Source organism: Xyrauchen texanus, chromosome 39 (genome assembly GCF_025860055.1).
Source record: "Xyrauchen texanus isolate HMW12.3.18 chromosome 39, RBS_HiC_50CHRs, whole genome shotgun sequence".
NCBI lineage: Eukaryota > Metazoa > Chordata > Actinopteri > Cypriniformes > Catostomidae > Xyrauchen > Xyrauchen texanus.
The window spans coordinates 25,991,886-26,004,238 of NC_068314.1; the positions used below are offsets into that span (position 1 = coordinate 25,991,886).

General features: G+C 38.5%; 2 protein-coding genes across 2 annotated transcripts in view; one reads left to right on the top strand and one right to left on the bottom strand.

Annotated features, from left to right (window-relative positions):
• LOC127633040 (chemokine-like protein TAFA-1) overlaps positions 1 to 8,831 on the top strand; it is a 588,934-nt gene extending 580,103 nt beyond the window's left edge. Inside the window, exon 6 of the transcript XR_007969165.1 lies at positions 8,822 to 8,831. The gene's annotated coding sequence lies outside the window, so the exon portion shown is untranslated. The remainder of the gene's footprint in view (positions 1 to 8,821) is intronic.
• LOC127633033 (cadherin-4-like) overlaps positions 1 to 12,353 on the bottom strand; it is a 389,224-nt gene that overhangs the window by 93,420 nt on the left and 283,451 nt on the right. The gene's annotated exons all lie outside the window — the stretch shown is intronic.

Genomic DNA, 12,353 nt, shown 5'->3' on the forward strand with positions numbered 1-12,353 from the left:
TTTCTCTTTCTATTTTTTTATAAAAAATAAGAAGAAAAGAATGACTGATAAACAAAGCAAGCGGTGTGTGTTGCCATGTTTACATTCTATGGCTGAAACGGACACACACCAGTTTTGTTTTGTGTCTTTGGGGGAAGAGCATGCTGCTCTTGCGTTGGGGCAGGGCGGGTGCAAGCATTGCGATCTGTTTACAGTCAAAATGCTTCACGCTTGTCTCGCTTACTTCCAAGAGCCAGCACCAACTCTTTCATTGTGGGGCTCTTGCAAAGATCTGGCTGAGGAGCGAGAGGTGGGTCCGTCCCTATCGCTCACTCTCTCCCCATATCCAGCTGATCCTTCTCGTAAGCCTGAAGCGCTTCGGCGCCTCTTCAGTTCACGTGGGGGATGCTGAACCTCAGAACATTCCACGCACAATAATAAAGCGGCTGAGGAATTACTCGAGGTGGTTACACAGGCTGTGGTCAGACTACACTTAGACTGGCCACACGATCAAGAGACCCCCAAACGCTCCAAACTAGAAGACATGTTTCTGTCTGGTGGACAAAAAAAAAAAAGGGAAAGGAAGGGAACGCTATATCAGTCCCTTCCTTTCTTTGATGACCTCCATGATGAGCTCTCCTTTATGGAGGAAAGATTTAACCCCCTTATGGGTCTGGTTGAGACCCCCTTCGAACCTCTAGAGTCAGCGTCTGATAAATTTCTGACACTCAAGATGGTTTTTCTTATAGCAATTACTTCTCTAAAAAGAATTGGGGATCAACAGGCTCTGTCTGTCTTGCCAGCCTGCTTAGATTTTGCCCAAGGAATGGCTAAAGCAATTTTTCACCCTCATCCTGACTACCTGCCTAAGGTTCCTTTCTCGACTGTACATCCGGTCGCCACATACAAATCGAAGCCTTCTGCTCCCCGGTTTTTACAATGCCAGAGCATGAAAGACTTCACTGACTTTGTCCAGTCCGTGTCCTTCAGACTTATGTCGACCGCATTAGCCAGTGGGGTAAGTCAGGGCAACTATTTGTTTGCCATGGGGGCTGCAACAGGGGGGCGGCTGCCACTAAGCAGACTATGTCGCATTGGGTGAGGGATGCTATTGCCCTGGCCTACGTGGCACGTGGTCAAGCTTCGACAGTAGGTATCAGGGCTCACTCTACCAGAGGGGTCGCCTCCTCTAATGTCTTGTCTAGAGGTGTCCCTCTGCAGCATGTTTGTGATGCGGCAGGCTGGTCCTCTCCACACACATTCATAAGATTTTATAGTTTGGATGTTCATGCCACTCCAGGCTCTTATGTCCTTGAGTCAACATCACAAGCTCATGTCTGAGACCTCTCGCGCTCTTGTGTGCACAACTACACAACCGTAAGTGTTTCGAACATCCACAGTGCCACGGCGTGGGTATTCTCGTTCCCAAAGCACTAAATCAGCACAGCATCAAAGTGCACCTTTTTGACAGGGAACATCTCGGGTTACTTAACTGTAACCCCTGTTCCCTGGTAAAAGCGGAATGAGATGCTGTACTTCATTGTCGCATTGGGATGCCCCAGGACTGCTCTTCAGACAAAATATCTGACGATGCACCTGTGTGCCAATGATGTCACCAGCAGAGGCTATAAATTCTGGTCAATTTAATTGATGTGTTGCACACATATTCACAGCTGGTAACACCAAAAGTTGTTCCCAAAGCGCTAAATCAGTGCAGCATCTCGTTCCGCTTTTATCAGGGAACAGGGGTTACAGTTAAGTAACCCGAGACGTTTTATTAAAACACAGAAAAATAAAACATATATACACAAAATCAACTTTTAAAACCCACTAAAACCTCACCTCCTTTCCAACCCAACCCCGAACCCCAAAATAGACCCCTGTGGTCTCAATTACCTCTCTCTCCACTATTCCACCCGATAACCCTCCAAGCATGCTAAATATCCACCCCATTTTCCTAAAAACAAATCCAGATTCCGTAATATTCTATAAGACCCCTCCTCTAAGGATGCAACTCTCCCTATCTTCGAGCACCACTCCTGAAACGGGGGAGCTCCAACCATATTCCACCCTCTCAAAATCACCTGTCTGGCAACCAAAACACAGGTTAAGACCCAATCCTCCACATGTATATTCTGCCCCATCTCCCAAAATACAGAGTCTGGGTCAAAACAAAACCAGAGTGCCCAAGACGTCACATACAATTCTGAACTCTCAACCAAAACCCTTGGATCATAACACAGCCCCCAAAAACATGGGCTGTATCTCCATCCTTCGATTGGCATCGCCAGTAGCTAGGAGTATCTTTAAGACCAAGCCAATACAGTCTAGAGGGGTCAAATCCTAGCCCACACTCCCTCCTCCAATACCACGTTTAAATCTTTCTCACATAATCTCTTCAGAGTGGTTGAAGCTCCATCCCCCAGACTCTGAATTAGCAGGGAGTAATACACTGATGCCTCATGTGTTTTTTCCAAAAGCAGTAATCACCTCTCCCAAAACATCTGCCACTTTAGGGGTGTGTGTGCTACTCCCAAAAACAGTACAGAGCATGTGGCACAGCTGTAAATACCTATAAAACTGTGATCTGGGAATCCTCAAAAGATCTGAACACTCCACTCTCATTCAGGTCACCAAGTGTAGTAACCCCCCTCACAATCAACTCTGACCAACAGAAAGGGGACTTGTTGATAAATAATTTGGGGTTCAGCCATTTGCTTGAGGCAATATTTAAATTATTTAAATACTCTGGCCAAATCATGTGTAAATGTGAAATAATGGGTTGTGACTTATCTTCTCTGGTTAGTTTGATAGAAAGTCTTTGTAATGGCAAAATAGGGAGAGGGACTTCCTGTTCAATATAAAACCAGGGAGGGGCTCTTTCAGATGGAAGCGACCAATGTCCCAGATTCCTGAGACAGAACGCATAATAATAAAACAAAATCTTGGGCCTAGCCAACCTTTGTCAATCGGCCTATGTAATTTGTTGAAATGTAGTCTAGGACGTTTAACATCGAATTGCTTAAAATAAGAGAGTGGCACATCTACAGGGAGTGACTTTAGCAGGTAGTAGTATTGTGGAATACAGTTAATTTTAATAACATTAACCTTCCCAATCATCGATAAATGTAATGAAGTCCACTTGTCCACATCACTCAAAAATCTTTTAAATAAAAGGGTCAAAATTAATTCAATCTAATTTGCTGGGAATAAAATACCCAAATATTTAATGCCCTGTTTGGGCCACTGGAAGGTGCCCGGCTGGAAGGCCATTACTGGGCAGTATGCTGTCAGAGCCATATGTAGGATTATCCATGCAGAAGAATCGCAGCAATATGATTTGAATCTAGGAAAAACCCACAACCTTTGAATTAGAATTCCTCTTCATAAAAAACTAAATAAATTAAAAGAAGGAGCCAACGAGTCTCAAATCTGGCCAACTAACAAAGAGACTTTTCTAGATCACACATGACTTAAGAACTTCTCTGTAAAGAGAAGTTCAAAGGACACAATCGATAAAAGACAGAGATCACACAATGTTGGAGTTCCCAATAAAGACTCAAAACACTTGCTGTTTTGTCCCTTGATATAAATCAATTTGCTACACTGAGACTCATAAGATCTACACCATACCTAGCCTTGCTAGATAATTGCTTTTAACTGTGGTAACATTTATAACCATCATATTAATGATCATAGCCTAATGTATCTTTTTAAAATATGTGTAATGGTTTGTAATCACATCTAACTAACAAATCAATGATTATAATCTTTAATCTTGTATGGTAACTTTAACCCTCTGGGGTCGACGGACGCACCGGCATGTTCTGCTGTATTTTTTCGTCATTACAGCGGAAACAAAGTAAAATACTCTTTATTCTATATATATATTTTGGGGCATACAGATAAGTGTAAGACATCATTAGAGACTATAAAGGGTCTACTTTTTATTTTATTTTAATTTGTGTACACTCACAATAACAACAAAATCTTGTGCTTTTGTAAAATAAAGAAAATAAAAAGGGTGCACTTTCAGAAGTCTTAGTCTCAGCGAGCATATTTCTGAAACACGTCACAAAAATGAACTGAAACTCTGTGAATACTTATCAAACAAACATGAAACATATGTATAAAGAGAGCTTAAAATGTCTACTTTTAAATAAAACAATTAAAATGTAAAACAAATATTCTCCTGCAATGTAATACGTATGAAACAAAGTGATGTACAATTTCTGCTGGCTAAGTTAATTATCCCTAATGTGATCACATCCACACGCAGAGGGCGCTATTGATACAGAAATGTGCTGAGACAATCAATGCAATGGTAAACACCCCAGACTGTGCCTTAAAAAGCATCACTTTTCTGCATGTTTCGAAGATGGCATGATACACAGTTGAGGAAGCTCCTGGATAGTGACGAAGAGTTAACATTTTACTCAGAAGAAGAGCGGGACTCCGATGAAAGAATGACTTGATCCAGCCGAGGATACAATTTCAGATGAGTGAGTCATTACTTTTACTTACATTAGTTGACATGCTATTTTATATAAACATGTACATATTTTACTACTGCGACTGTTTCAAGACTTGCCAGCCAGGATTCAGGGTATTGAAATGTGAAATATGACTCCTAATAAACAAGATTTAGTTACATTTAAATGTCGTTTTGGCTAAAGCAGGTATTTAAATTGTATGCTGTATTATATAAGTATGATATGTAATATGATATAAAAATAATATGAATGTTTAGATTATATTTTAACTAGTGTTTATGCTGCCTCATTATCATCAACAAAGCTTGTGCTAGTAAATATCTGTTCAGGTGTAAATGACTAAAATGCACTTTAAATATGGCCATATTAGAAACGCTACATATTTGAATGATTTCTCAAGGATCATGTGACACTGAAGACTGCAATAATGTAAATTATTTTTGTAAAAAAATGTATAGTCAGATTACTTATTTTAACTTAATGATCAAAATCAAGTTTTAAGTCTCCTCACATTCATTTATTCATTCATTCTCTTTCTGTCACATTCCTCATTGATAGGCCCAGGGGAAGGGTCTTTGTCTCCTCAGGGCATGGCATATCAAAACTTCTCCAGGGTCAAAAACACCCTCAGACCCCAGAGGGTAAAGGTTCAACTGGATATTATACCCCGACCAGTATGAATCGTAATCAGGTATTTTCATGTTATGTTACCTACACATATAATATTCATGAAAGAATGTCGTATTTAGTATGCAAATGCTTGCTGGGTTAGGTAGAGAATGTTGATGACAACGAATGTCATGTTATATGTACTGTTGTTAAGATATAAAAGTTAATGATTAAAAATGCACTATTTTCCTTGCAGAAGGCCTTGCTTCATCCAGATAATAGATATCCTGATCTAACAGAGGTCCAAAACATAGATGGAATGAACTTTCGACAAACAGCCAAAGAATGCCACACAAGAAACACAAAGACACGCAAGTACATCTCCACACTATTGCCCAAAGTGCTGGTGTATTAGCAAAATATTTTGGGTAATCCGATTGCAAATCGAATTAGACTCAAAGAAGGATAATGGTTCTTAAGGCATTGTCTACAGACTTCATAATGTTCATTTTCTCTGTATTGATCATTTATTTCACATTCTGTAACTTAGCAACCTGTTTCATTTTGAATGTGTTTAGTTTTATGTTTAGAATACCAATAACATTTGTCTGTATTCAAAGATAATTTGACTGTGGTATATTTTGATAAATAATCTCATCCCTGTTTTTAAAATATTTCACTTCAAAGCTATATTTCAATATGTGTAATATTATTTTCAATAAACCATGAGAATAATATTACTCCAATAAGTGAATTAATCATAATTCCCTTATTAAAGATAATTCCTTACAGTAGAAATTGTGAGCAGATACAACAAAGTGTTGTATTACGATTTTAATGGTGGAGAATTTCATTCAGACAAATTATCTAGTTATTTGTCATTTATCTCATTTATAATGGTTGTTGAATGCAACTAATTCCATTATAAATTTCCTTACGTAATAATGTAGAATAAGGACAGTTTAATTTAGTTCCTAGCTCACACATACTGTTTCCTTAAATGTAATGGTGTAGAATTGCGGCACTTTAATCCATACCGTGTACATCTACATCAACAAAATTCCCAACATATATTTGTGTGAGAATGCGGGCACTTTAACTGATCCCGTCTCCATTTATATGACCAAATTCCCTACACAAAGTTTTGGATTTAGACCAATTGAATTTGTATCCTGAGAACTTGGAAAATGAATTAATAATTCTGTTGAGGCAAGGCATAGATCTAGTAGGGTCAGAGACAAATAATAAAATATAATCTGCGTAAAGCAGAAGCTTATATGCCTCACCTCCCACCACCACCCCTGGAAATTCAACCTCCTCTCTGTTCGCAGCTGCTAATGGTTCCAGGATAAGACAGAACAATAATGGGGAAAGAGGGCAACCCTGCCGAGTGCCCCTATTCAGAGTAAAATCATCTGAAATGAATCCATTTGTTTGTACCGCTGCTACAGATTGTCTATAAAGTACCTTAATCCAACCAATGAATGTACTGCCAAATCCATACATTTCCAAAATCTTAAAAAGATAATCCCATTCTACCAAATCAAATGCATTTTCAGCATCAAGTGAGATGGCAGAGACCAGAGACTGATTATTTGCTACTGACCACATGATATTGATGAAACGTCTAATGTTATCAGAAGAGCTAAGGCCCTGAATAAACCCCACCTGATCCATATGTATAAGAGGTGTCATAAAATTTGACACAAATTTTTACATCTAGCTGGATCAGGGAAATTGGATGGCAACATTTACACTCACTTGGATCTTTGTCCTTATTAAGGATCAGACTGATCCGGGCTTGTGTCATGGTTGGCGGAAGCTTTCCATTCTTTAATGATTCTGTATAAACTTCTAACCAGTTCTGTAGCATAAGAGCCAGTTCTGTAGCATAAGAGCTAAAAAATTCATCAGCAAAGCCATCTGGCCCTTTAATTACCTCGTCAAGCTCCTCCAAGGTTCTCAGAATCAAGATAAATTTTTTGCTCAGTCGTCAATTGGGAGTTATAACGGTTCCACAAATTTTCTAATATCTTCATCAGTAGACTAAGATATGGAAATATAGAGATCAAGATAGAACTCTTTGAAAGCATTATTAATATCAATGGTTGAGGTAAATATTTCACCACCAGGAGATTTCACTGAGGGAATGGTAGAAAAAGACACTCTCTGCTTTATATATCTAGCTTCCCTGCTTTGTCCCCCAACTCAAAGTATGACCGTCTTGCCCTGAACAACCAAAACTACACTTTCCGCGACAAAATATTGTTATATCTGTATTTTAAGCAGGTCAATTCTCTGAGAACATCAGATGACATTCGGCACTTCAGCTCTGCCTCGGCACTTTTAATATTCCCTTCCAACTCCACAAGTTCACGTGCTTTGGATATTTTATACATACATACTGTATGATCTGACCCCTAAGAACAGCCTTGATTGCCTCCCAAGCCATGTCCACAGAGGATACTGAGGACCAGTTGGTCTCCATTTAAACATAGATTTCAGTCTTTAACATTTGTTGGATATCAGGATTTAGCAAAAGGGATACATTAAGGCACCAACCATATGATTCATTTTGAACAATTCACAACAGATGAAATTAGGGATTTAGATATAAAAAAAATCTATTCTAAAATAAATCTTATGAACTGATGAAAAAATATATAGTCCCTAACAGATGGGTTCAAATGTTGCCAGATAACTGCAAGACGAAGAATTTTACACATGAAGTGTCAGTGTTGTTCTAGGGAGCTTACACACTTGCTTCACTATGATAAAGGACTGTACATCAAAAGATTAAGTCTCCTCCCAATATTATATCATTAGGGGTGTCAGCGGCTTGCAGCTTCCCTTCAAGATATATAAAAAAGCCCTGATCATAAGCGTTAGGTGTGTAAATATTAGCCAAAATCAGATTTTGACCCTGAATTTCTCCTAAAAACAACGACTCTCCCTAATGTATCTTTGTTTTGTTTAAGTAATTTGAGTTGTAGATATTTATCAGTATAATGACTCCCCTAGTTTTAATCAAGCTTTTTAAAGAAAACATGTCCACCCCATATTTTACCAAAATGTTCAGCTGCCTGCGGGGAAAGATGAACACTATATCATATTTCTTACGCTCAAGAAAATAAATAACCTTCCTTCTTTTTATGGGGTACCCCAACCCATTCACTTTCCACATGGAGAGAGATAACCTACTCATATTGACATTTGACATATTGATATAATAAAAATAAATAAATTGTGTGTCAAAAACAAAATACAGACCACATTCCCCATTAGTGCAACAATCAAACCCCAAACCAAACAAACAAAAGAAAATAAAGAAAAATGTGCACATTAACCCCGCGCAAGACAGCACCAAATGCCGTAAATCCCTCTAAACTGAAAAGGTCCATATACGCCTACGAGAGCCCCCGTGACAACTTTGCCATCGGATTGCTCAAGTCCAGTGCTTCTGCACAAATTTTGTGAGGCAAAATGACATAACAGAAAATACTTTGTAAAACAGACCCCAGCCAACAGGCAGAATAAACACAAAGAACATGCAGATTCATTCACAGAACTGTTTCGAAGGTGTGTTCCTCTACAAAACAAATTCCAACCGATATAAAGCCATTCAGTTTGTTGGCTCTTATGAGTGCAGCAGATGACAAAATAATTCTAATGTCCCTTAAAAATATTCCACAAAAAACAAACTCCAGCCAACACGAGGCATAAGCACAAAGATTGAATAGATTCATCCACAACTGTCCCGAAGCAGTGTAATTCCACAAAACAAGCTCCAGCCACTAGGCGGAACCAGCACGAAAATAAACAAAACAGGTATCCCAGTTCCTCAGATAATCAAGAGCCAATTTCACTTGAAGGCTGCATGAAAAAAAATACATCATGACTTACTCAGCCCCTCAACTTTATAAAAGACATCCTTTATGTGAGCATGTAGATATTTTGAGGTCATCCATAGTGTCCATTCTCAATCTGGCAGTGAACTTCAGTGTAAAAACAATCTTCTGTCTATGCAACTGTTTCTTGAAGGAAGTGTCATTCCACAAAACAAACTCCAGCCACTAGGCGGAGCCAACGCAAAAAGAAACAAAAATGGCACCCAGCTTCCTCAGACATTCGAGTCACTGAACAGCGAGTCAGTCCACTAATATAAGAAACATCATATGGCTTACTCACACTTTAGGAAGGAGAATGCCAGTTTGGGACATGTAAATACTTTGCTGCTGTCCATGGTGTTTACACTCAATTTGGCCAGAAACATCATTGCAAAAATCTTCCTTTGATATAAGAGTTTAATATATTCCTTGAACCGATAGCATTTCTCTCTTGTCGAATTCGCAAAGTCCGTGAACAAGAAAGTATTGTTATTCTTCCAAGAAAGCTTTCCATTGCTCTTCATCTGGCGCAACACTAGATCTTTATTGGATGATCTCAGAAATTTGGCCAGAATTGATCAGGGCCTGTCTCCCTCAGCAGATCTGCAAGCCGGGACTCTGTGAGCTTGCTCAATTTCCAGTTCATGGCCTGTTATGTTGAACAGACTCGTGAAGAGCTCATCAAGGAATTTTACCATATATCTGCCTTCTTTATGCTCAGGAGTTCCAACAATGAGTATGCTATTCCTTCGGCTTATATATTTTTTTAAATATTCCTGTTTTTCCAAAATGTGTTGCAAGTCTGTTTTTGGATTTGGGCAGATTAGCAGATAATTCCCTTTCCGATGACTCCAGATAATCGATCCGTTTCTCAACATCTGCCACTCTTGTGACCAACTCAGAGAATTTTGTTTCCATCACCATAATTGATTGACGTATTGCAGCGAGATCCTCCAAGCAATGACCTTCATCAGCATCACTGATATGTTGGACAGTTGATGCTGAAACTCAAACTGGTTTAATTAACAATTAACTGTTTTTATTCCAGTCAAAAATATTATTTACTATATCCGAATCAACCTAAGGATTGTGAAATATTTTACCTCAAAGTGCTGAATCAATATTCTAATGGCAAGTTTTTTTTTACTGATACTGATGTAACTAAGTTAAAAACTACTTTTATGGCTCTTTACTGAAGTCCTGCTGGAAGTTCGGCACTTGTACCGAACAAAGCACCAATGTCCAATGAAGATGAGTAAGAATAAATTGAGTAAAAGATTTCAGTAAACCAGTTTTGAATTGCAATACATTAAATAGAAATAATTTTTATTTTATCAAGTCGCAACCCAGATATCGATATAATATCATATCGCCAGCTCCCTGCTGATTATCACCCCTAAAAATAGGGTCCTTTGAAGACAAATGTGCAGGGAATTTTAAAATACAAATACATTCTTTATACATCAGAGACTGAAGCCTTCATTTGCTTTTCTCTGCATTGCTGTATTATTTTTCATTTTGCGATTCGGCATAATGAAACAAATAATGCTAGAATTCCAATTGTACTATAAATTTCAAGTTATTTGTAGTTATTAACAAGCAAGACCAGTAATGTATGAAAAGGCAAAAAGAGAGCAAAATCAACAAATCAGCCTAAATAGCCTTTTGAATATCATTTAAATGCATGGCTGAAGCCCAAAAATGATGTTTATCTTCTATAGGCCTCTTTTATTTTTTGCCCATCAGGAAAGCTTTTTTCTTGATTTTATAGTGTAAGGGGGTTAAGATGGGCAAGGAGGAGGCGTGAACCGGCTTGTCAATATAAATCATATTTAATTAATCTCAAAACCAAAACACATGAACATAAACACACACATGACGGACATGCCCGTAATTCTCTCTCTCTCTCGAACCATCGTCATTGGCCGCCTTTATCCCTCGCGTGCCCCATCAGGCCGATTGGGGACCGGGCGTGCGACATTCTAGCCCGGCCCCGCACCCCTTCGGTCCACATATAGATTTGCACTATATGCTTTTTACAACTTCTTATTGGCACTGTCTGCTCTTCCTGTGAGAACCAGAGGCATTTATCCATGCATTGATCAAGAGCTGTGTGAGGCAGCTGCTGAGCTGGTCAATGGGTGCAGTTTGATGAGTGTCCATCCATGGCTCTATTCTCTTACAGGCTACCTTGAACTTCCTAGAGGCTGCTTTGATAAATAAAGCACTCATAAAAAGTGGTCAGATACTATCATTGCAGTGAAACGGATGTAATTTGTTCTTTAGTGTCCTATAGTGCTGCTATTGTCTGGTGTGTAGCTGACATTAGGGTTTTATCATCTAGCGTAGCCATACATTTGATTAAACATCATAAGGTCCAGTCCACATTGCAGCTTTTTCTAGCAATGAACCTCCCACTTAAGCCAGGTGCACACTGTGTGATTTTTACGGTTATTTATGATTGTTGCATGTCAAACTGTCTGATATGATACTGGTGAAATCTTAGGTAAAATACATGGCACATTGGGTGACATTATGTCAGGCTGTACAATCCATATTCAAACCAAGACTTTGGTCCCAATCATCCCGATTAACAACTTTGACTTGGCTCATCTAGCCGTCATAGAAGCAGTCACTACACAAATGCAATGCAACATATCTGACACTGCCAGAACCTCAGATTAATGGCAAATGCAATTAATTGGCCATTGGTGAACATATAAAATGATGTAACGACTTCAGTAATCAAAGACTATCAATTTAACCATACAACAAGAGAAGTCTTTTATAATCCCCAAAATTACTTTCGGATGACAAAATCATGGCCAAAATAATAGTATGAAACCAGCTTTAGACTGAAAGAGGACATTTGATTTGTATGTAAAGCAACCAACCACAGTTAATTTGGTTTTAACATGATGTTAAGGGGTAGGTTTTAATTTTTTAAAAACAGATCTGCTAAAAAACACTTAAATAATGGCACAGGAGTTTAACAGGAAAAAAGCCAAAACAATAGTGGACACTATATATAGACCCTGTGATAAAAAATATCTCCTCATCCAAAAATAATAAATCCTGATTATTTCCCAGACATACAGGTAACTCAAAAAGTTAGCATAATATACAGTTCTGCTCATGAACAGATATATTAAAAATATAGTAAACTTTCTCCAAGTGCCTCAAACAAAACTCTGATGGCGAAATAACTAAACTGGCAAACTTTGGCAAATCCAGTGACAATTTCATTTTCAGAAATGCTTGCTGTATCAACCATGTACCTTGTAAAATCAACTTGTTTTCCAGGTGTACTGATAAAAAACCCAGCTTTCCTTTAATCACTGAAGTCAAGTAAAGTCAGTCAATCAGATTAGAGCTTCTCCTGATT